Source organism: Manis pentadactyla, chromosome 1, assembly GCF_030020395.1.
Source record: "Manis pentadactyla isolate mManPen7 chromosome 1, mManPen7.hap1, whole genome shotgun sequence".
In the NCBI taxonomy this organism is placed as follows: Eukaryota; Metazoa; Chordata; class Mammalia; order Pholidota; family Manidae; genus Manis; species Manis pentadactyla.
Window position 1 is genome coordinate 202,189,654 of NC_080019.1, and position 25,807 is coordinate 202,215,460.

At 49.7% G+C, this 25,807-nt stretch overlaps 1 long non-coding RNA gene across 1 annotated transcript; it reads right to left on the minus strand.

Moving 5' to 3' along the window:
- Positions 1-252: 252 nt before the first annotated feature.
- LOC130683055 (uncharacterized) lies at positions 253-13,613 on the minus strand. The gene is made up of 5 exons (XR_008996669.1): positions 13,371-13,613; positions 10,614-10,741; positions 2,369-2,435; positions 1,313-1,409; positions 253-433 (listed from the first exon to the last, which is right to left on the minus strand). It is a non-coding gene; the product is annotated as an uncharacterized LOC130683055 (long non-coding RNA).
- Between the last annotated feature and the right edge of the window lie 12,194 nt (positions 13,614-25,807).

Below are 25,807 nucleotides of genomic sequence, written 5' to 3' on the forward strand. Positions count from 1 at the left end.
CGTGGCTCTCTAGTCATCCAGTAAAGGTGAAGCTGTGCTACCTGGTGCGTGTGCCCTCACCTCTCTGAGCCACTGCTAATAGCAACCTCTACGCTGCTAGTCTCACAGAGCAGTTAGGGAATGAGAACACAAAAGTGCTTGTAAAGAACAATATCCATCTATACAGTTAGATAATGCCTACCCTCCACCCCCCACCCCAGCACCAACATGAGAGCAGGGGTGTGGAAAGAGAAAGGGATCTAGGAGTGTTGTGTTTTTTTTTTTTTCTTCCAAGAGTGAGCAAACTTTTTTCTGTGCATTTATTGAGTGCCTTCTGCATGCCAGGGCCCCAGCCACACAGTGGACATGATGACACATGCAGCAGATATGCCTGCTGTGCTTGAGGGCTCACAATCTGGTCTGTTCCAGAAACAAGGGATGTCTAAGCAGACACCTGAAAGATGGAGAATAATTAGCCAGATGGAGGATGGGAGGAGCTGTTTTCCTGATAGAAGAAACAGTGTATTCGAGGGCCCAGGTGACACGGAGCACAGAGGCCACTGGAGCTTAGAGTATGAGCACAGAGGTAGAGCTAGAGGAGGAATAAGTAAGACAAATAAAGAAAATACACAGTGTATCAGGAAGTGGCAAGTGCTAATAAGAAAAATAAAGCAGGAGAGGGACTGAGAATGTGTATCTGTTGGGAGTGGGGGGGGACAGGGGAGGCTGCACTGACAAGAGGACATTTGAATAGAGGCCAAAGAAGTGAAAGAGTTGAATGTTTTGGAGAAGAGCATTCCAGGCTCGGGAAGCAAGTGCAAAGGTCCTGAGGCAGAGGTGTTCCTATACTTGGGAAGGGCAGCAAGAGGCCCACACAGCTGGAGCAGAGAGATGAGGGGGAACAGGATGGGAAGGTAAGATCCCAGATATGATGGGTGTCAGACTGTTCAGGCTTTGTGGCTGCTATGAGGGCTTTGGCTTTTACCCCAAATTTGGGAGCCATAGGGACTTCTGAACAGAGGAAGGTGAGAGCTGACCTAGGGTTTAATGGGATCCCTCTGAGCCTGTGAGAGGAAGAGACTGGAAGGATGAGGGAGGAAGCCAGAGAGATCATGGTGGTGGGACCAGGCTATAGCAGTGCATACAGTAAGAAGGAGATGGTTTCTGGATATGTTTTGAAAGTTTGAATGTTTCTGAATACGAAGCCAATAGAAACTGGAGAAAGAGAGAAGACAAGTCAGAGAGGAGAGAAGAGAGGACGAGGGTGGGCAAGGTGGGAGGGGAAAACAGGCAGAGGCTGGGAGGGAAGAGGACAAATCCACGGCACACTCACCTCTCCATTCCCTCCTGCGTCCAGGGCAGACATCATTAATTGTGACCTTTATCCCATTGATCTCAGATTGATCCTCAGAATCCTCTTCAACCCAAACCTACAAGCCATCATTCCCACTGATCAGAGTTGAATACCAATTGAGGTTGGAAAGTGGTCTAAGTTCGCACAGGGAAGGAAGCCATTATGTATGGGCATCTACCACATGCCTAGCATTGGCTAGTTTCTTTTCTTTTTATTTATTCTAATTTCTTTTATTTCTTAATGATTTATTTGTTTCCAGCTTTATTGAGATATAACTGACATATATGCTAGTTGTTTTCCAAATTCGTTTCAATACAACATAAACTATGGGTTTGACATAAGCATCCACATTTCCCAGATGAGTATACTGAGGCTCTGAGAGGTCCAGAGACTTGCCCAGAATTTCCCAGTTAGGAAGTTTAGCACCAGGATTCGAACACATCATCACTTGTTCCAGTGCCACCCCCAGCTCCCCATGAGAGACCCCCTTCCTCACCCTGCTCAGGCCTCACTCACCACACCTGGACCTCCTGGCGCTGCCAGGCTCTACATTCCAATAGGCTGGTAGAGGCAGGTGTGGGCAGAGCACACCTGAGGGCTGAGAACCCCACCTGCCACCCCCTGGGCCATCAGCAGGCAGAGTGGCATGGAGGTGCGTGCTCTGACTTTGGGAACCAGGTGCTGGCTGGAGGCCGGCCCCACCTGGCCCAGTGGCTGCAGGCAGAGCCTGGCCAAGGCTGTCAGTCTCTCCTCTCCTGTGACACACCTAGAAGTTCAGGGCCAAGAGTTATAAGGAAAAGGTACAACTGAGGACACGGCATGGGCAGTGCCAGGAGATGGGGCTGGCCATTGTCACCTGGGCCACACTCTCCCGACTGGGCATCTTCCACATAGTAGAGAGTTGATGTGTCTGTCTGTTCTGATGTGGGGGTCTCAAAAGGCCTGCTATGACTTAGAAGGACAAAGAGGCTCATGATACCACAGCAGGCTCCAGAGCCAGAAAGCTTGTGCTCAGATCCCAGCTCTGTCACTTACCTGCTGTGGAGCCTCAGGCCAGTTCCTTTACCTCTCTGGGCCTCTTGGAAGGAAGGGATCTTCAACACTTCAAAGGATGGGTTGGAAAACACAGAGAATAAGAAGCCACACAAACTGGGATCCAAATCCTGGCTCTGTTCTGTCCTGACTGGGCAGACACTCCCACCCTGAGCCCATTCCTCATCTGTCAAAAGCGGCCAATTCTCACTGCCTCTTAGGCAGGCCCACATGGCAAGCTGGTTCCCCAAGGTACTGGGGACAGTGTGAGGGTGAGTCTGAAGGGTCGTGCTGGACAGCTTTCTGTGTGTCCCCCCTCACCAGCTCCCCGACGGTGGGCTGGCCCTGCCTCACACACCCAGGGCAGCTTCCTGGCCCCCTGCACTGAGTAAGAGACAGTCACCCTGCAGATGGCTGTGGAATGGATAGGCCCTGGTGAAGTGCCTGCCTGTGGGAGTCTGAGCAGAAATCTGGGCAGGCCGGCCGCCCCTGCTCACCCGACCCTGGCAGGGCAACCTCCAGAGTGGCCCACACCTGTGAGCCTCGTTTTCTCACCTGTTAAGTGGGAGGTTCGGCACTGTCTCAAAGATTTTAGAAGTTATAAATGCAGAACCTGACGTGGCCCTATTGAAAAGGCATCCTCCTACTGGAGAACTCCTCCCTTGGCAACTGTCTCCAGTCCTGACTTAGTTGGGAGGGTGCAGCATGACACGGGATGTCTGGGGTGCCTCTCTGCCACTTAGTATCCCATCCTTTTAGCAAACCAAGAACAGGTCTCTGGCTCTGAACTCTCCCAGGGAATAGCATCCAGAGAAAATTGTCAAGCCACCTTTTGTCTCTACTATATTTGTTTTTCTGGTACCTTCTGTTTATAATAGCCATTCTTGGATGTGATGCAGCTTTTCCATTTTAAATATGCTGGCCTAAGCAACAGTGTCAGGTAGCAGAGGGGTTAAGCCAGGGACTCTGGGGCCAGGTGGTCCCTGTTCAAATCCCAGCTCCACCTCTTTGTTGCCAGGTGCTGTCAGGCAGTTCTCTTTGCCTCATTTTCTCCACCCGCACAGTGTAATGATAAGACCAGGACCCCTGTCCAACCTATGGGCTATTATGAGGGTTGATGCATACAAAGTGCTTGGAGCTGGGTCCAGAGCATGGTCAGGGTTACCTTCTACTGTTGTAGATGATTTAAGCAGTGAGTTGACAAAGAGCAAGCGTGGTGGATAAACCTGGTGACTTGCAGAAATCACGCCTGGGAACCACTGGCCCAGGCCCCCTGCCCCACCCCACTCCGGGAGGCCTGCTGCTACCTGCCTGCCTCCCTGGGGAGCCCCTGGCAGCACCGGCTTTAATCTCTAGGCTGGTAAACATGCGATCAGATTTCCCAGGCTTCGTCCTGTTACTTGGAACAGTTCTCGGACCCTGCACCCTCCTCCCACCAGCATGCCACCACCACCCTGACTCCAAAAGCCCCAGGTTCCCTGTCCCTGAACCAAGCCTCAGTTTCCTCATCTGTGAAATGGGCAATGATACCTACCTTTCGCACGTGAAGCGAGCATAAGGCTGTTCTGACTGCACAAGCCGTGATGAGAAATGGAGCTATTGTCTTCAAATATGTTGTCATTACCACGTGTATTAGTACTGCTCATTGGCTGGCTCAATGCCCGACTGCAGGGCAATAGGGCCCCAGAGGCTTCCACTGTACCCTGTACCCTCCTCAGCTCACTCCCACCTCTCAGCCTTTTCCTCAGCTGGGACCCTCACCCAGAAGGCCTTTCCCATTCTTTGCCATCCACCCATCCCCCCCACCCCTCTGAACATCCCACAGTATGGGAACCAAGGGCAGTACATGCCACCTGCAGGTCGGCTGGGGCAAGGAAGGATAGCAGAGGCCAGACAGACCTAGGTTACCAACCGGGTGGCCTTGGGAAGGTCACTCAACTATCTGTGCCTCAGTCTCTGCATCTGCAAAGTGGCAGCAGTAACGGCTGCTTCCTCATGACATTATCGTAGTGATTTCCTCAGCCATGTGCCTGGCACACAGTCAGCTTCCCACGACTGTGTTCTCTGGTATTATCATCTGTGAGACCAAAACAGAGAGGAAATCCTGCCTTCTGTAGGGTATTTCTGGCCCTGTATTTGGTTTTAAAATTTCTGGAAAAATTCACTTCATACCATCCTTTAATGCACATAGCTACCTTGGCAGGGAGGCCCAGCACCTCTCACCACTCAGCTCCACAGCCCAACGTGCCACCCCATTCATTTGACCTCCACCAAGGACAGAGTATGGCTTCTAAACCCCATATCTGACCAGCTCCTCCCAGCTTGCCGCCTTCCATGGCGCTTCACTGCCTTTACCCCCTTTCAGCTGTTCTCCTGCTGTCCCCACTGGTGTCCTGGCCAGGCCCTGTGATGTGTAATTCCCCAGATATGCCTTGTGCTTTCTCAGCTGGGCCTCCAGCCCAGAAGCCACTTGGGCCAGCCCCATCCTGTCACCTGCTGGAATGTCACCCTGGCTTCAAGGCCTTGGGCCTGCCACCATCCTGGGCAGAACTGAGAGCTCGTGGTCAGCCAGGCCTGCATCTGAATCACAGCCTCCACCGCTTACTTGCTTCCTGATCTTGGCTAAGTTGCCTTTCTTCTTAAAGCCTCAGTTTCCCTACCTGGGAAACAGGATAATGTATCAAGCAGTTCCAGTGCTCTAGGCACCCAGCCAAGAGGCATTTCCAGCATGATTTCATTTTCTCTTCTCAACTGCAATGTGACAAAGGTATCAGCTAATGTTTATGAGCAATGACTCTATGCCAAGCACCATTCCAGGTGCTTTCTATGTATTCACTCATTTAATCCTCAAAACAACGCCACAGGAGAGGGACTGGTATTACCCCCATTTTACTCATGGGGAAGCTAAGACCTGCAAGCACTCCAGTACCATGTACTAACCCAAGTGGTGATGTGATCTCTAAATCTATCCATTTCAAATGAGGAAACTGAGACCAGAGAGGAAAAGTAACTTACCCAAATCCACAGGCTAAGACATAGCAGAACTGAGTCCAAGGCTGGATCATTTCAAACCCCACACCTGCTGCCCTATTCTGCGTTTAGCACAAGCGAGGCACATAGTAGACCCTCTGTAGAAGGGATCGAATGGGACTCCCACTGGCTAAGGAGAGATCACTCCTTCTGGGAATCTGCAGGCTCCTCTCTGGGGCCCCTGGGCCTTTCTGCCTGGGGTGGAAGTGAGTTGTGAACAAGGGTAGCTCTCCTACCCATCTGGGAGCTGCTTGATAAGGACTTTACCTCATTTATCTATCTACCTACCCAGCTACTCATCCATCTGTCCTTCTGTCCATCCATCCACCCATCCATCCATCCACCTCTCTATCCATCTGTCCGTCTATACATCCATCAACACACACACCCATTACCCATCCATTCATCCACCCTTCTTTCCATCTTTCCATCCATTCACATATCCATCCACCTACCTATCACTCCACAGGCCATCCACCCACCCATCTGTCCATCCATCTAGTCATCCATTCTTCCTTCCTTCCACAATACATGCATCCATCTACCCATCCTTTCATCCATCCATCCATCCAACTGGCACCTCTTCTGTGCTAGGTGCTATGCTGTGCTAAGGAGCTGGGTGAACTGTCTCCAGTCCCTAATATCCAGGACTCCCTCCTGGTAAGGGAGAATGACTTATAATTCACTGGGTTTATGATGTAACAAACGCTCTGAGGCAGCATATCCATCAGCTATGATAAACCAGAAAAAGTGGAGGACTCTGCTTAGGGATCAAGGAAGACTTCCTGGAGGAGGTGCCCTTTGAAGGGCATCTGTATGATCAGGGCTCTGCAAAGAAACAGAACCAACAAAAAGCATATATATATATATAGAAAGAGAGATTTATTTTAAGGAATTGGCTCATGTGATTATGGAAGCTGACACGTCCAAAATCTGCAGGCTGGCGGACTGGAGACCTAGGGAAAGCTGATGTAGCTCAAATCTAAAAACATCTGCTGCAGAATTCCCTCTTGCTCAGGAGAGGCAAGTCTTTTTGTTGTATTCAGGCCTTCAACTGATTGGGTGAGGCCCACCCACATGGAGGGCAATTCACTTTACCCAAAGTCCACTGATATAAATTTAATCTCATCCAAAAATACTCACAGAAACATCTAGAATAATGTTTGACCATAAATTCGGGTACTGTGTGCCAGCCGAGTTGACGCATAAAATTAACCATCACAGCATCTTACATGAGAGGGAGGAACAGTGATTCAGAGCATTCTAAGCCATGGAGGCAATCCTTGCATTGGTCCGGAGGTGGGACGTGGCTTTGGGACTGTGAGTGGTCCTCTAAGGACAGAGAATTGGGCAAGAAGGGGACAGCAAGAACAGTGAGGAGGTGGCCCTGTCCTGACATGTACAGGGAGCAATTACTGAATTCTGACTTCTCAGACAGAATTGAGGAAAGTCAGGTGGTTTACTACTGGCTTTGCCCCTCCGTTCCCCTTTCCCCACTGCAACAGGCTCTGCCAGGCCCAAGTTGGATGTGGTGGGCAGGGAAGGGGGCCTGACAGGCCAGGGCTGCTTCAGCTGCTGCGTCCTGCTGCCCCTGGATTAAGAGCCCTGTGCCTGCTGCTGGGGAAGAGCAGGTCTGGCTGGGTATCCTGTGCTCCCCAGTCCCACACTCTTGATTTATCTCACCCCCCACCTCCATGTCTCTCTGTTTGCCTTCTCTGTTATGTCCACTTTTCTCCCTGCCTATAACTGCTTCTGTCTCTCTCTTTCCCATTTGTTCTCGTGTCTGCCTATGTGGTACCTACTCTCTATGTGGGTTTATTTCTCTCTCTATCTCTGGGAAAATGAGGCACACATCAGTGGCTCCTTGCCACTCAGACATATGAGCATCCCCACAACCAAACATCTAGCTGGAAACATCTCAGAGACCACCTTGGCCAACCAGGACCATTGAGGCCTCTGAGTCTTGACTAAGATCACTCAGCAGAGTAATGAACGCCTCCCACCCCCACTGAGTGGGCCACCCACAGGGCCTCTAAGGCTCTGCAGCTCTTATCTTTCCCTCCTTCTCCTTCTCTCCAGCTCCAACAACCGCTAAACCCTTGAAACAGCAGCAGAATCTTGAAATAGCCTTTAAATACAAGGCTTGTAGGAGGGACTCAGAAGTTTCAGGGCAAGGGAGAGCACGTGGGACCACCGGGAAGAGGCGGTCTGGGAGGCAGACGCCTCTTGTGTGCCTCAGTTTCTCTGCCATTCTCTCCGCCTCTGTGGTCCCTCTTTCATGGGGCCTTGCTTGGGGATCTCCACAGGCCCACAGCCCTCCCTGGCCTGCACTCTCAGAGGCCCCACGTTTCCCACCCTTCAGTCCCCACCCTTCCCCCCCGTGTGTGAGCTCTGGGAGCCTGGGAGCACCGTGTCCTCATGGTGTGGCCTTGGACAAGTCAAGCGCCCTCTGTAAATGGGGCTAATGACTCTCCTGGAAGGGCCCTGGTGACAGCCAGGTGTCCAGTTCCTGACACTCTCCCTGTGCTGCCCTTTCCTCTTCTATGAAGTGGTGATAATTGCGCCTTTCATAGAGCTATGGTGAAATATGAATTCATTCATGTTTGTAAGTGCCCAGAATGGTGCCTGGCACAGAGTGGGTGCCATAAGCCTCCTTCTCCCCCAGTCACTTGTTAGTGTTGTTATAATTATGATTCAAACCACTGGCAAGGCAAAAGAGGCTTCAGCCTCTCATTCCTCTGGCTGAGGAGATACCAATCCTACATGTGTTTGCTCCAGAGAAAGAGCTCAGGAAATTCCCACCAACCGACGGTGTGATCTTGCTAACAATCCCATCCAGAGGCAGGAGATCAGGACCCTCACCCACCTCTGCTGGTGATCACCGGTAAGTCTCTGACTCTCTCTGTGCCTCAGTTTGCCCACATGGGAACTGATTTCACCTCAAAGCTCCTGCCAGCTCTACCATGATACAAATCTGTGAAATTCTGGCAAAAAGCTCAGCCCACCTATTTAAATGCAAAATGGTGGGTGGGCTAACACCCTGGCAGCGGGCACAGGGAGGAAAGGAGAAGAAGCCTGAGCTCCTCGTCATGGGGCGGTGGGCACCAGAACCCTCTGGATGTGGCCTGCCTACCGGCATGAAGCACACCAAGCAACAGGTCCCTTCACCCCCATCCTTGGCCCGCTCAGCCTCTCACCAGGCCCTCCCTGGCCCCCACATCTGACTCTTCCACAGGCATCCTCCAGGGCCAGATGAAATGCCTCTTCTTTGAAGAAATCTTCTGGGTTCCCCATCCTGATGGCCATCATCCCCTCTCCCTGCCCCGCCCTCCACCCTCTCTCTGGTTCTCTTGCGGGCTGCCTCTGTCTCAGTTCCTCTGTCTCTGTCTCTCCCTCTCTTGTCCCGTCTCCCCCTGGCTCCCTCTCTCTGCCACCCCCTCAGGCACTTACCAGCGCACCAGCTCAGCCTGCAGCCCCCAGCCTGGCCTGCCCTCTCTGGCTGTCAGTGTTGGCCCCAGATCACGGGTGGGAGCTCCTCCAGCAACACACTCTCCTCTTACTGGACTCTGGGGCCGGCCTCTCTGCAGCACCCTGCCCCCTCCATCATCCCATCAAATCCCACACTGGTGCTCCAAAAGGGCACACAACATGCCCAGAGGCCCCCAGCCTGAGAGTGGCAGTGCCAAATCAGACCCTGGCTGTCTGACCCAATTTCCACATTTTTTAATCAATCTGCTGTATCTACAGCTAGGGTAGGACCCTCACTTGGCCAGATTGGGTCTTCCTGAAGGCAGGGGGGACCTGGGAGGCAGAATTTGGAGGTTGAAGTAGATAAACCAATAGGGGTAGGGTAGAAAGGATCAACAGAGCCCTTGGTACTTGGTGACACCCAGAAAAGATTTCCCAGCAGGGCCTGCCATGGTCTGAGCCCTGAGCCATCTCTGACGGTGACCTGAATTGGCTCTTCCTGTTGGTTTGTGTTTGTGTCAAGCTGGTGCCTCATGCCTGAGTGAAGACATGAGGGTGGGCAGGCTCCCTTGGCAGCAGCCGACCCTGGCAGGATGCACAGGGGCCCATGCCAGACGCCAAGGATTGATGGTCTTTGCTTGGTGTGCAGGTGGGAGCAGCCGTGGAGACTCTGGGAGAAGCAGCTGCCTGTCCCACAGGAGTGGGATGGTGGCGATGGGAAGGGAAGGGTGGAGGGGATGGAAGGGGGGTTTCTTTGGGCCCCCACCCTTGGGGGTGACGTGCCTGCATCTCTGGGGCATAAGCTGACTGCCTGATTGTATCCATGGCTGCACCCATGGGCCCACCCAGCATGAGGATGGTGCCAACGGCTCTGGGACCCAGGATGCTCATTGCGGCCCCTGTGGGCTTACCTCTGACTGGGGGTCTGGCTATGCTCTGCCCAGATCAGGGAGGGAAGGCATGGCCCACCACCCTGTAGCCACATGAGGGCCTAGGCACTTCACAAAACCTACCCACAGGGGAGGAAACAGAGGTGTAGAGAGGGTTGGGCAGCCAAGGCCCACACAGCCAGTTCCCTATCTGTGATTAGACTCTATCCTCCAAAGCTGTGGCTGTGTCCTCTGCCCTCCTGATGCCTCATTCTTAGTCACTGGTGGATCCGCAGTGTCCCGGGTAGCACTTGGCCTGTAGAAGATGCCCAGCATGTTTGCTGAATAAATGAATGAATCTGGACAAAACTGGAATTAGAAGCACCTTAGGATCATTAAGTCTCAAATGCTCCCAAGCAATATTCAAAGCTTCCTCTGAACAGGTACAATGATTATCCCCAAACTGCAGATGAGAAAACTAAGGCTTAGAGTGGCACCTCTCTCAAGACTCTCTTAGCCAGCGTCCTGGGAAGGAGGTATCTGATGGAGCCGGTCCACCCTGTGGCTTGTGTGTTGTGTTCCCCCACTACCCCTGGCTGGTGTGGCTTCTGACCACTAAGCCACCTTCCCAATCGATGCCAATCAAGGCCCCTCTCTTGGCTGCCCTCAAAGGCTGAGATGGCCCCAGGACTAGCCTGGCTGCATGGGTCTCTTCCCCTTTTTGCTCATGGAACTTAATGTAACAAAGTGTGCGAGTCATGTCATTTGGGGCTCAATAGGGGTATTTCCTACACTTAGAAGCTGGCTGATCCCAGATGAACTCCTTAGCTTCTCTGAGCCTGATTTCTCATCTGTAATATGGGAACCAAAATCATACCCACCTGGACCAGTGAGAGTAAAACACAGGAACAAAAGACCGAGTTAGAGCCTTTCTGTGAAGTACTATATAGCAGTGAAAAATGAGTGAGCTGGCATTCCATATAGGAACTCAATGAACTTCAGAAACACACTGCAGAGGGAGAAAAGGCAAGGTCAGAAGAAAGTGTTCAGTGTGGTCCTCTGTAAATAAAGATTAAAGACACAACATTTGGTATAAATTATTTGTAGATACATCTGAAATATTAATAGTAAAAAAGTAAAAATATACTTTAAACAATAAACACCAAGTTCAAGACTGAGAGGTACCCAAAGATGTGTGTTCAACTTATTCAAGACACAGGTTTGTTAAAGTGTGACCTTTATCGGTATCACTTGTCCCATCTGTGCATTGTCCTGGCAAGTGATAAAGGTGTACAGGACCAGCATGGTGGCAAAGGAGAGGGAGAGCAGAGGCAGATCCTGGGGTTGTGAGGGTATGTTTTGACAGGACTTGCTTTAGGGTTACATGTGCCTTTGGGCAACGGACTTGACATCGCTGAACTGTTTCCTCCTATGAAATGGGAACACCCTGCGTGGAGTGCAGCAAGGACTCATTGCAATGATCCCACGAAGTGCTCAGCACAATGCCTGGCTCACTGAGGCACTCATTCAGCAAAGGTTGGTCTCAACCACTGTGGTCTTTACTGGTGTCAGGGGTGAAAGGGGGAGAGGCTGCATAGGGGCTCTGGGACTCAGGGTCCCCATTAGCCCACTAGGAGGCCAGGGCCTCCACAGCTTCCCGCATGCCAAGAAATCAGGTTTGGGGACAGTGCTCCACAGCAATCCCTGAAAATCCCTCCCCATACAACTCACGGGGCCCCACTAATCAGTCATATGGTTAACCTTGAGCACAGAGGCTGAGCTGTACAAGTGCACCCCACCCTCCCGCCAGAAGCCCTGGGCCTGGGAGTCTCCTGCTGGTGGAGAAGGCAGGCCAGCCCCTGCAGCCCAGAGCACTCCAGAGAGCCAGACTGAGGGGCACTGCACCTGCGGGTGTTTGGGCTCCTGAATCCACTTACAGAGCTGAGGTAGAGGCTCCTGGCTCCTGACACTGTTCCCCACTTGCCTAATTCTCCTGGATGTCAAAACCAGCTGGAATGCCACTTCCTCCTGGGCCTTCCCTGATTGCTTCTGGGCTAGTGAACTTTCTCTCTCCTCCTGGGTCCCATTGACCTTCATTCCAGGACTCCTGGCATGTCCAGCTATGTATCTGAGGCTCGGGAGGCTCCATCAGAGTTTGGTGACTTTGTTATCCCTGGATGGTCCGTAAGGCTTTGTTCCCCTAGTGAATCCTCTGAATGGATGGCATTCTTTCTCTGCTTGACTGAGGCCAGGCCTGCTTACCCCTACACACCCGGAGCCTGGCACACAGGATGACTGGAGTGTGGTCAGGTAGACCAGAGGGTGGGTAAGGTTCTTGCCTGTTCATTGAGATTTTTAATTGTCCATGTGCCTCCAAGAAGGGTCCCAGTGCTTCTCTCCTGGGAGTCACACCCTTGTGTTGTTCCCTCAAACACCAAATAGGGCTGACCTGTGCAACCTATAGGATATTGCAAAAATGACAGTGTGCGACTTCCGAGGTTAAGTCATATGGCGTTTCAGCTTCCGCCTTACTCTGGGAACACTTCCTCTGGGGGTGACCAGCCACCATGGGGGCAGCAGCCTGTGCAAAGGAACCGAGGCCTCCCACCAACAGCCAGCACCGACTTGCCAGCCCTGTGAGTGGGCCACCTTGAAGGCAGAGCCCCCAGCCCCAGTCAAGCCTTCCAGTGACAGCAGTCCCAGCTGACACCTTGACAGTGACCTCATGAGAGACCACACCACCTCTCCAAGCCAGAAACACCCAGCTAAGCCACTCCCAAATTCCTGGCACAAAGAAAGCATGAGTTGTTACCAATGTTTATTATTGTTTAGGGTAATTTGTTATATTGTGATGGATTACTGACAACCTGGGTCCCTCCACATTCCTCTGAGCCAGCAGGATTTCAGGCAGGAGTTGTTCCCTAGGCTGCTGGGCAACAAATTTCCAAGTACAGGTGACCCAGGAGCCTAACCCTCATCCCCTGGACAAAGCAGGGGAGGTACTGAGCCCCTGGGAGGGGAGATAGCTCTCTGTCCCAGGCCCCAGGCTGAGAACTTCCTGTCCCCAGGAGGCAGACATGACTGCCCTCAACATTATTTGTCACTCTGGGGCAAAGTGAATGGTGCTGCCCAAAGGCAGAGAGGCCTCCCTGGTGATTCGTGACATTCAGGTAGAAGGATTGAATGTGTTATTAATCAGAAACTGCTGCAAGGCCTGCTGGGTAACCAGGTCAGACTCTTGTTCTGTTTTTTCACTGCAGCATCAAACCCAAAAATTTAATTTCCCTGAATTCAGGCACACCCAGGTAAAACTGGGACATTCTCTCTGCCAACCCTAGGCTGGGCACTGTGTGCTAGGCACACAGAGGTGAACCCACCATGGGCCTCTGCCCTCTAGTACTACATGTAGATGCTGGGGCTGGCACAACTCTCCTTAGAAGCCAGCCTTTCTCCCCAACTGCACTGCTGCCTGGACTGGTGCAGGAGCCTCCTCATAGGTCTCCCTGATTCTGCCCCTGCCTCTCTGCAGTCTCTTCTCCAAGTAGAACTCAAAGTGGCCTTTACAAATGGTAAATCGGATCACATCCCTCCCCTGCCCAAAACACTCCATTGACCCTGACATCAAAACTAAAACTTACCTTAACACTGGAATGATCTGAGGTCACCACCTTACCACTAACAGCAGGACCACCTGACATTTTGGGCCTCCGGGTGGGATGGGCCATGAGAAGAACAGCCTGACCTATGAAGTCTTGACTCCGCTTATTCAAGGCATTTCAGTTCATATAAAATCAGGAGAGAGAGGAACCAGTTAAGCCACACCACAAGGAAACCAGCAGACACCACAACTGTCCCAAGCCCTTCAGGAGAGCCAACGTCTCATTCCCTATCGCCAGCACACGCCAAATGTCCCTCAGCAGGACAACCAGAGCTGATAAGCACAGCAACAGAGTGAGTCAGACGTCATGCTGAGTAACCGGAGCCTTACACAAGAGAACATGTGGTATGGTTCTATCTCTATGATGTTCTAAGACAACCTGAACCGATCTGTAGTGACAGAAATCAGAACCGTTCTTACCTCAGGCTGGGGCAGGGATTGCCTGGAAAGAGCTCAAGGGAAACTTCTGGAAGAATGGAAATGTTCTGCAACTCGATCTGGATGGTGATTACATGTGTACAAATTCACCAAGCAGCATATTTAATACTTGTTCACTGTGTGAGTGACATACCTCCATTTAATAAAGTAATCAAACGAATGAACTTTAAAACATCAATGGCAGGGGAAATTGTCAACGTTCTAGTTTAAAAGAACTTGGCATAGCAAGTGCAATGTGTAAACCTCTTTAGATCCTGGGTCCAGCAGAGGAAAGAAAGGGGAAGAGGGAAGAATGGAACACCCAGCTATGTAAATGTTTTAGGGGACAATTTGAATATGGGTTAACTATTAAGGAATTATTTTAATTTTCTCTGGAAATGTGCCTACACAGAGAAACGCCCTTGCTCCTAGGAAGCGCATGGTCAAGCAGGTAGGAGTTAGGACTCATGCAGTCTTCAATTTATCTTCAAATGCTGAGCAAAAAAAAAGCACATGTATATGCAGATAAAGCAAATATGCCAGAATATTAAGTGCTTAACCTAGGTGAAATATATATCAGTGTTTATTCTATGTTCTTTAAATTTTTCCGTATTTTAGGACATTTTCATAATGACAAGTTGGGGGTACAATGAATAAAATCTACAGTTCTGGCTGTGACCTATAAGGTCCTATATCATCCAACCCCTGCCATCCCTGATCTCTCCCCTGTCACTCTCCCCTCACTCTCCCTACTCCAGCCCCACATTCCTATGCACACACACACTTCCTCACCAGTACAGGAATACACCAAGCCCCTCCTTGCCTGGAGTGTTTACACTGGCTGTTCCCTCTGTCTTCAACACCCTTCCCCTAGGTTGACACATGGCTGACTTTTGTCACTCAGGTCTCAGCTCTGATCTGTACTTTCTGACTTTCCAAAATGCCATCCTCAGCACGTCAGTGACACCTTCCCTCATGGACCCTGATGGTGGCTGCAGGTCCAGATATCAAGTGCCCTGAGCTGGGAGAAATGGGTCAGTGGCTGCCTCCCCTGAGGAGCAATGGCTGTCCCTCTCTTTTCTCCAGGAGCAAAACCTTTCCCAAATGCCCCTCAGCAGACTTCCTCTTGTCTCATTACCTAGAACCTGGTCACATGGCCACCCCAGGCCTGTCACTGGCTATGGGACATGGGATGGCTGGGACTGCCTTAGACCAATCAAGATTGTCCCCTGGGGTGGGGCATGTTGCTCCCTCCCCCTATATCAGAGTTCTTTTGGCCAGGAGGAAGGGGAATGGCTGTTGAAGAGACAATGCCAGGGGTGGCCCTCACAAGTTTCTAGAAGTTGGATGATAAAGCTCATTTTTACCTCTATGCCTTCTTTTAATTCTTCCAGCAGGCCTAGGGAGCAGCTGGCGGTCTCAACTCCCATTTTATAGATGGGCAGATGGAGGATAAGAGAGGCAGAAGGACCTACCTAGTCCTGGCTGCTCCAACCCCAAATTCTCTATATGTGTACAGGCTGTCAGGGCAGGGCGGGCAAATATCATAGAGGTCCAGGAAAGGAGAGGGTCCACCAGACTGGGAAGAACAGCAAGGCATCATGGAGGTGGTTGTGCTCGATGGTGCCTGGAGAGTCAAGGGGATTTCCAGAGAGGCTGCACAGTGTCAGGTGGATGGAACAGAGTGAGCTAGGTGAGGAGGGGCAGAGTACATGGACCATTTGGACAATGAGAATGGAGGAGGAGTCTGGAGAGGAGGATATAGCCAGGTTTCAAGGTCACCTGGAATGCCAAAGGAGGGCCTGTTCTTTGTTCTGCAGGTAATGGGGAGCCACTGAAGGTTCTAGGGGGCAGAAGCATTGCAGAGCAAGCTGACAGGACTGGAGGGGTGAGATGGAGGCCAAGAGACCATGGAAGAGGCTGGAGCCAAGCCGTGGACATGGAGAGGTGACTTGGAGGAGTTCAAGATGCTGGGGCCTAGTGGAACATTTTCTCTGGGGAGAAAATACCTGCTGGGATATTGGGCCTAATCTGTGAAATGGCTGTTATGAGGACTAAAGTTCTCAGCACAGTGCCTGTTCATAAGCCCCCTCCCATTCCTCCACCTTTTCAGGCACTGTTACTTACTGCCAGTGACGGAACGCTTTCTATGTAGCAGCCTTGAGCTGAGAACTGCACTTACTTCACTTCACACATAATTCCTGCAGCCATCTGTAGGGGTCGCATTATTTACAGGGCTTTGTCCATGGCACACAGCTAGGGAAGGGTCCAGCCACAGTGTCCTGGAAATCGGGGGCCTTTGTACCTGCTGCCATGTGACTTCCTGGCCCAAAGCCCCACTGACTCAGGCCAGTCCAGCTCAAGGGCTCCTGGGACCTGCAGTGGCCTGCCTCAGGTGACCCCATCTTACCTCCAGCCCATACCTGGGCCACCTCTGGGGTTCCCCATTCCTGTCTCTGCCCTGGCACTGCTTCGTCTCCCAGATCCTCACCTCCTTCCTGACAGTGCCATCCACTTGGGGCCAGACAGAGAGATCTGAGTCTCCTGGAAGCCAAGTAAATAGGCCCCATGCCAGGCTCCTCTTCCTGACCCTGGCACACAACCAAGATATGGGCACAATTTTGATCTCAAGGAAATCTCACACTTGGAAGAAGCACTTAGAGTCCTCCTGACAGGCCCCAGGGAGATCCGCGGTAAGCTGAGCCTTTCCTTAACTGCTGACTGATGCAATTCTGTGAATCCTTGAAATGGGCACAGGGTGGCAGCTTTTAATAGAAGAATGAACAGTTGGCAGCAACCAGCACAGGTATGCCAATTTTCCAAAGCCTCCTGGCTGATGTCTTCTGGGATGCTCTGGGTGTGGGGGAGGGAGGACTCTGGCTTCTAATTCATTCAGATTTGGAGGCTCCTTAGGCCTAGACACTAAGTCTCCGCTGCCTGATATTCCGCGACTAGGACACCGGGCTTCCACTGAGTATTATCCCCTGTTGCTTCTTTGCTGAGAGCTTCCACCACCACGTGATTCTACTCCTGGCATTGGGGAGGTGATGAGGGTACATGGGTACAGAGAGTGCCAGACCTGGCCCCCAGCCTCAAGGAGCTCTGGAGTAATCACTCAAAATGTACTGTGGCAAGACAGGTTAGCAAGCCCTGTTAGCTAACTCAGGAGGAGCCGTTCACTAGGCCTGAATAGGACATGTGCCTACAGAGGGACTGCCCACGCAAAGACACAGCAGTGGGAAAATCCAAAGGAAAAAGAAGTCTTTTGTGTGGCTGGTTGGAATAGTTTAGGGGAGATTGCCAGCAGTCTAGTTGGAGAGGTAAGATTAGGAGACCCTGACTGAGGGCTGGGCTGAGAGATTTGATACTTTGGAGGGCAGTAGGGAGCCACCAAAGATTCTTTAGCAAGAGGGTGACATGTGAGTAGGTTTTTCCCCAGGGGCTCAAATGGAAGCAAAGGTAGAGAGGAAGGTTCTGGCAGGGGCTGGGCAGGGGGCAGGGCCTAAGTTCCAGACCATAGCTTTGGGCTCCCCCTATTAGGCAGGTGTCTCCTTGGGTGCCAGGGGCCTGGGGACAGCACTGACTTGGGGCTGACCAGGTGGGGCATTTAGCCCCAGTCAGGAGAGGAAGAGGCCATGAGACAGGAGCCTTTGGGTAACTCAAGACAGCAGGGCTCAGCCCTTTACTGCACAGATGAGGTGATTAAGGTCTGAAGAGAGGTCTGAGGAGAGCAGAAGTTGCACACAAGTCTGTGACAGTTTCGGGCCCTGACCCAAGGCTGTGAGCTCCTGATGCTGGGCTCTGTCTGCTCAGACAGGCACCCCCTTCACTGCCACCGGGATTCTGTCCTGCTTCTGCTCCCCAGGTGCTATCCCGTGGGGCTAGATTGCTTCATTTCCCTTTTGGCAAAGTAGGGATGGTAACAGCACCTGCCTCATTGGACTAATGGGAGGATTAAATGAATGGACAGGGTTCAAGAGCCAAGAATGGGGGCTGGCACACAGTGAGTGCTCAGGAACATTCCCGCCGCAGTTATCCACCCACCTTTCTCCCTCCTCCCCTTTTCCTTCCTTCCTCCACCCCCAGACACAACCCTTTCTCCCATTCTCTTTTTCCCTTCTTAAAAAAAAAAGAAGGCATCCACCTGGTCAGGTGTGTTGTATGAAAACAAAAAAGATCAAACTCACAGCTCCCTGGGGGATTTGTCAGCCAAGGGTAACCTCCCATACTCACACTGCTGTACACTGATCTCTCCATCAATGGGGTCTCACTGCTCCTTCTCACCAAAGAACCTGGAGTGTTGGCAGGTATCATAGCTCCAGGGAACAGGTGATGATGCCAAGGCCCAGAGAGGTGAGTTCACTTGCCCAAGGTCACACAGCTTTGAAGTATGAGAGCTGGGAATATCCTACTCCAGATCTGTGTGCTGGGCCCTGGAGTTGTGCTGGGCATTTTACCCAAGGAGATTTCATCCATTCATTTGTTCATTTATTCAACCATCCATCATCTCTGTATTATTTCTTCATGGGTTTCACATTTTTAAAAAAAGGAGTCAGTCCTGTTTATTTCTGTATCCTCAGTTCCTAGGAGCATAGGAGGTGCTCCTAGATGGAAGCTGACAAAATGCTTACATAAGAGAATATTTGCAAACATAATGCATCTGCCCTCCATGCCTTCACTTGCTCATCCAGCTTACTTCTTGAGCTGGTGTGTCCAGACTTCTACCCCCTGCAAGGAGTCCCATATTGCCAGTGCCACTGATGCTCCATCTCCAGGTGGACACATCGAATTGTCACTTGTCAATCTTCTTTCACTGAGCTCCTTTGACTCCATTAACCCTTCCTCCTTCATGATTCTCATCCTTTTCTCTTGGCTTCCATGACACTACCAGTTCTGGCTTCCTTCAGCTTCCCAACATTCCTCTTCAGGCACATTTATGAGCTCCTCTTCTGAGGCCAACTCCTTCAAGGGTAGAATTCTCTTCTCTGTTAAGATACTCTTTCTCCAGGTGTTCTCATGACTTCTCCAGATCTAAAATGCTGGTCAAGGAAGGCTTTCACAAAGGGTACCTAATCCCAAACCACCAACAGGAGCCCCTGAGTAACTAAGACATGAAGAAGGGAACCAATCTCAGGTGAAATTAAATTAGTGGTAAGAATCAACAAACCCACAAAAGGCCTCACCTTCCTTCTTTTACCTTTGAACACTAAAAACTATTTTGTCACCGGAGTGGAGAACATCAGCATTTATTGGGGATCCTCTCTGTGGCAGGCACTGTCCAAAATGTAAACATATTTACTCCTAACCAGCCCAGAGAGGATGGAGTATGAAAGTTAGCTTTAGCTGTGTAACAGACATCCCCAAACTAAGTGGCTTAACAATAACAGTTTATTTAGCTCACGATTCTGTGCATTGACAGTTTGGGCTTGGCTCAGCTGGGTGGTTCTTCTGCTGGCTTGGCTGGGTCTGTGGTCAGTGGGTGGTGACTACATGGTCACCCACAGTGGGCTACCCTGGGCTTTTTCATGTGGTAGGGGAAAGGTTCCAAAACAGCAAAAGCAGAAGCTGCAAGGCCTCTTGAGACCCAGGCTTGAAACTGGCACAACAGCACTCCCACCACATTCAATTAGCCCACACAAGTCATGGGGTCAGTCTCAATTCAAGGGCAGTAGGAACAGATCCCACCTCTTGATGGGGAGGGTTATAAAGTGTGCCAATGTGCCACATGAACAATCTTCATTTTACAAAGGAGACTGGTAGGGACAAAGGAGCTGCGTGGACTCCATGTCCAGTGTCCCTCCCACAGATCCAGATCAGTGCACCTTTGAGCTCAGAAATGCATGCTTCACTGGAGAGGCTGCTCTGAAGGGTCCCAGGCAGGCTGGTGACAAGCAGGGGCTTGACTCAAGAGGAGGATTAAGGACACTAAATCTGTCCCTCTGGCTTGAAGGATGGCCAAAGCAACAGGGCACCATTCCAATGACAGGCCTCTGAGGGAGACAAGCACAGGTGCCTCCCCACTCGGCTTCCTGGCTCCAGCTTTGCCAGCCTGTCCTGTTGGGACTGAGCACCCAGCAAGTGCCAGCCTCTGTGTTGCGCCCAAGAATCTGATGGCCAGCCAGCTCCCTGCCCAGACTAGGAGGGCATACAGGTGCCACAGACTCAAACTCTCAGCTATGTTTTCCCTGTGGTTGTCCTTCGGGCTGAGGTGGAGCAATACGGGGTTTCTGAACCTGCCTGGGTAGAATTGCATCCTTTCACATCCTAGGAGTCAGCAAGCTGCTGCCTTGGTTTCCTCCTCCGTAAATTGGGATTGGATATTATGCTTTCCTCATGGGGAGGTGATGAGGATTAGGGAAGGTAAGCACATAAAGGACCCCACTCTGGGAGGCGTAGATGCAATGTTATCTAGAAATGGCAGCCACCTGACTAGTCTGGGGTCTGCAGTCCTCTCTCCAAACCCTTGAATTCAGATGTGATTTGGATTAGAAAAGGAACACAGTGCTTATATAGGCACACCTTGTCTTACTGTCCTTTGCTTTATTGCATTTTTTACAAATTGAAGCTTATGGCAACTCTGTGTCAAGCAAGTCTCTTGGCGCCATTTTTCCAACAGCATTGGCTCACTTCAAGTCTCTGTGTCACATTTTAGTAATTCTCTCAGTATTTCAAACTTGAATTATTATAATATTTTTTATGGTGATCTGTGATCACTGATCTCTGAGGTTACTAATGTAATTGTTTGGGGGCACCATGAACTGCACCCATATGAGATGGTAAACTTAGTGTTGTGTGTGTGCTGACTGCTCCACTGGTCAGCCGCTCCCCCATCTCTTTCCCTCTCCCTGGGTCCCCTGAGACACAATGTTGATTAGGCCAATTAACAACCTTACAATGGCCTCTGAGTGTTCAAGTGAAAGTGAGAGTCTCATGTCTCTCTCTTTAAATCAAAAGCTAGAAATGATTAAGCTTAGTGAGGAAGACACATTGAAAGTTGAGACAGGCTGAAGGCTAGGCTTCTTGGGCCAAATAGCCAAGTTGTGAGTGTAAAAGAAAAGTTCTTGAAGCAAACTGAAAGTGCTACTCCAGTGAACACATGAATGATAAGAAAGAGAAACAACTTACTGCTGATATGGAGAAAGTATTAGTGATCTGGATAGAAGATCAAACCAGCCACAACATCCTTAGGCTAAAGCCTAATCCAGAGCAAGGCCCTAACTCTCTTCAATTTCAATGGAGGCTGTGAGAGGGGAGGAAGAAAAGTGTGAAGCTAACAGAGGTTGATGCATGAGGTTTAAGGAAAGAAGCCTTCTCCATAACAGAAAAGTGCTGATGGAGAAGCTGAAGCAAGTTACCCAGAAGATCTGGCTCAGATCAGTAATGCAGATGGCTACACTAAACAACAGATTTTCAGTGTAGATGATACAGCCTTCTATTGGAAGAAGATACAATCTAGGACTTCCATAGCTAGAGAAGGGAAGTCAATACCTGGTTTCCAAGCTTCAAAGGACCGGCTGACTCTCCTGTGAGGGGTTAAAGCAGCTGGTGACTTTCAGTAGAAGCCAACACTCCATGTACCATTCTGAAATGCCTAGGGCCCTTAAGAATTGTGCCAAATCTACTCTGCCTGTGCTCTATGAATATAACAGCATAGCTTGGATGACAGCATATCTGTTTACAGTACAGTTTACTAAATATTTTAAGTCCATTGTTGAGATCAGCTGCTCAGAAAACAGATTCCTTTCAAAATATTACTGCTCACTGACAGTGTACCTGATGATCTAAGAGCTCTGATGAAGATGGACAATGAGACTAATGTGGTTTTCCTGCCTGCCAACACAGAATACATTCTGCAGCCCATGGATCAAGGAGTCTTTTCAGCTTCAAGTGTTATTAAGAAATACATTTCATAAGGCTATCACTGTCACAGTGATTCTTCTGATGCATCTCAGCAAAGTAAATTGAAAAACTTCTGGAAAGTATTCACATTCTAGTTGCCATTAAGAGCACTCATGTCTCTTGGGAAGAGGTAAAAATATCAGCAATTAACAGGAGTTTGGAAGAAGTTTGAGGGGTTTAAGACTTAAGTGGAAGAAGTCACTGCAGATGTGGTGGAAATGGCAGAAGAATTAGAATTAAAAATGGAGCCTGAAGATGTGACTGAATTGCCACAATCTCGTGATAAAAGTTGAAAGGCTAGGAGTTGCTTCTTATGGATGAGCAAAGAAAGTGAGGAAATGGTTTCTTGAGATGGAAAACTACATCTCAAGATGTACATCTCAATACTACATAAGGTAGAGGGCTATATCCTCCACCTTATCCTGGTGGCGATGTTGTGAAGCCTGTTGAAGTGCCAACAAAGCATTTAGAATGTTACATAAGCTTAGCTGGTAACACAGCAGCAGGGCTTGAGAGGATTGACTCCAATTTTGAAAGAAGTAGGTAAAAATGCTGTCAAACAGCATCACATACTACAGAGAAATTGTGAAAGGAAGAGGCCATCAATGTGGCAAATTTCACTGTTGTCTTATTTTAAGAAATGGCCATAGCCATCCCAACCTTCAGCACCCCCCACCCTGATCTTCATGCCATCGACATGGAGGCAGGGCCCTCCACCAGCACCTGATGAAAGCTCAGGTGATGGTGAGCATTTTTAGCAACAAAGTCTCTTTAATTAAGGTATGTACATTGCTTTTTTAAACATAATGCTATTGCACACCAAACAGACATATAGTGTGAACATAACTTTTATATAAACTGGGAAACCAAAAAATTCACTTAACTCACTTTATTGTGGTATTTGCTTTATTGCGGTGCTTTGAAACAGAACCTGCCATATTTCTAAGGTATGCCTGCACCGTGTATTACATATCACCCTAAAGGGTCTGGAGCAGCCTCACTAATCAATCAGATTGATATTTCTACAGTGAAGCCTATGATTAGTCACAGTATGTGGGCTAAATAAAGTTTCTAGATAGCTTCACAGAACCTCTAGTTTTGCTACCAAACTAGTTTTTAAATTTTCATTTTCTAAAATATTGTTAGCTATGGGAATTACAGATTATGTGGATCATTATAATTATTAGTCAGCAATTCTCAACTTTGGCTGCATATTAGAATGAGCTGGAAAATGAGTTAAAATGCAGGTTCTTGGGCCTCACACCAGACCAAAGGAATCATAAGCTCAGGAAGTGGGGCCAGGGGAATGGGCACTTTAAAAAGCTCCCAAGGTGAGTCTGATACAGAGCCCAGGATGAACTGTATTCTAGAAATTATAAAAGGGAGTGGGGGTGGCAGTCCTGACTCATTTAGGAGGGTCAAAGAAGACTTCCCTGAGCGGGAGACCAAGCCTGAGCCCCAGGGTGGCTGGGGCCTGTGACTAAGGGGGCAGGCAAGGCTGAGCTGCCTCCTCCTGCGGCCTCTTTGGTGGGGTTTAGAGGGGAGCTTTGAGAACAGTGACTTTTACTGAGGGTGAACTATGTGCAAACAGATACTTTCTTCTCCCAGAAAAGTGAGCAGCAGCCAGTCTTTTCTTTCTATCCAGGGGAGGGGAACAAATTAAAATCAGGGTGGCTGGAAGGAGTCACACAGCTCTATCTGCTAACTTGTGGTTTTAAAGTGTTTTTATTTTATAAGTTATTTTGGTGCCTTTGTGTCAAACAAAATATTTTCCCACAGTCCCTATAATGGTTGTAGAACATTGGTGGTGATGCTGGGGGGTCTGGAGTCCTGCCCACTCTCACCTCCTGCCAAGTCTCCCCAGGTTCCCTTGGGACTCTATGGAACCCAGTTTGAAAACTCTAGGGAACCAAGGCTCTTGAGAGGGCCGATGGGATTGCCCAAGGTGCCTGGGTCATGACCCTGGCCCCCTGATTCTGTTTCCCATGCTCTTTTGGCCTGGGCAGAGTTCCCCAAACCTTTGTCTGTTACGTATCGCTGTACAAGTTTTTCCTTTGCCACAGCTCACCTGTTACGGGTTGAACTGTGGCTCCCAAAAATATATGTTGAAGTTCTAACCCCTGACACCTATGAATGTGACCTTCTTTGGAAACAGGGTCTGTGCAGATGTAATCAAGTTAAGATGAGGTCATATGGGTGGCCCTAATCCAATATGACTGGTATCCTTATAAGAAGAGGGAAATTTGGATGCAGGGAGGATGGCCATGTGAAGTCACAGAACAAACAGGAAGAATGTCATGTGATGACAGAAGCAGCAACTGGAGGGGTGCAGCTGCAAACCAAGGAATGCCAAGGATTCGTGGAAACCACCAGAAGCGAGGAGGAGGCAAGGAAGAATTCCACCCAGAGCCTCAGAGGGAGCATGGCCCTGCTGACACCTTGATCTCAGACTTCTGGCCTCCCAAACTATGAGAGCACAAATTTCTGCTGTTCGAAGCAGCCGGTTTATGGTACTTTGCTACAGCAGTCCTAGGAAACAAACACACCTTCTGAGCCATTACTCATTTAATTTTTTTTCCCTTCAAGCAGACTCATTTTTAAACAACTTGCATAATTTTGCTAAAAAGCAAATCTCCCATCACTGCTCTAAATGGAAGATCATGATCCTTTCCATAAATAGAAAGGACCTTGAAAATAATAAAAACAATGAAAACCAGTCAATCGAATGGATGCAGCTGCCTGGCAGCTCTGCCCTGGGGACACCTTTGTTGAAAAAGGAGGTGAGCAAGTGGCAAAGGGTGTTGCAGACACACAAGCACCCAGCTGAGCAGTCTTGATTTTTCAGGGGGATAAAAAGAGACTCGAAAAGAGAAAGTGCCCCCTCATTACCTGAAAATGTCTGCTTCTGAGATGTCTCCGGTGATTAGGGCTTCTGGGGCATCTGTCCCCTACCCACACCCATCTTCCCTTTGTGTCTGAGGTAATGGAGGCCCAGAAATGTTCAGTGATTTGCCCAGGGTCACATAGCATCAGTGGCCAAGTTTGGATCTGAGTGGAACTCTTACATGCTTTCCAGGAAACCACACGTTAGAAATATCTCAGTCCTTCTGCTCTTCTGTAATAGGAAATAAACTCTTAAAATAGGATTACCTCAGTTTGGAAAGGGAAGGGTCACTTTAACCAAAAGAGGGGGAAAAAAGGAGGAATCAAAGACTGCTTAAAAACTAGTAAATAAAGGCCATTCAATACACTGTAAATATAAATGTACAGGAAAAATTACTAATGTAACTTTAAATACATAAAACTATTCTTAACCAAAAAAAAAAAGAAATTATCTCAGTCCTGTCCAGAAGCTCAGGCCATGCCTGGGTGGCCACAGGCTGAGCACATGGACACAGATCAGGGGCAGTAAATTCTGAAGGCTGAGCAAACAGACAGCCTGTGGTCCTAACCCCATAGCAGTTACAGCCAAGTGAAGACCATGTGCAGCTATTACCTTACTTCAGAGCAGCTGGACCTGGGCAAAATTTTGCTCACACCAAGGATTATAACACAAGTGATGATCAAAATTTTTTCTTCTTGTTCCCCTGGACTATCTGTATTGAAAATCAGGGTCCATGCTGGCAGCTGTTTCATATCCTGTCACATATGGTCACATGCTACACAGCAGAGGTCATGGGGCACATCTCCTTCACCCTGGTTCTGACCCGTGGTCGTCTTCCTCCTTCTGCCCCTGCTTCTGTCTCTTCTCTGAGCTTCCTTTGCCTGCCCTGGCCCATGGCAAGAGCAGGCTCCTAGCTTAGAGTCTGATATGCTTGGATTCAAATCCCAGCTTCACTGGGTGGCATTGGGTAGGCAGCTCATCATTCTGAACCTCAGTTTCCTCATCCGCAAAACGAGTGCCTCTCTCCCAGGTTATTGGGAGGGGTCAACAAGATCACCGCTGCGAGCCTTTGGCCCAGTGTCAGGCACAGGTAGGAGCTCAGTCAATACTGATTCCCATCCCTTGCCAGGCTATGAGCCCCTGTCTTCTCTGTGCCCCTCAGGCTTGTCACAGGGATTCTCCACATCACCATCATTAACATGAATTGTGCCTTTCTA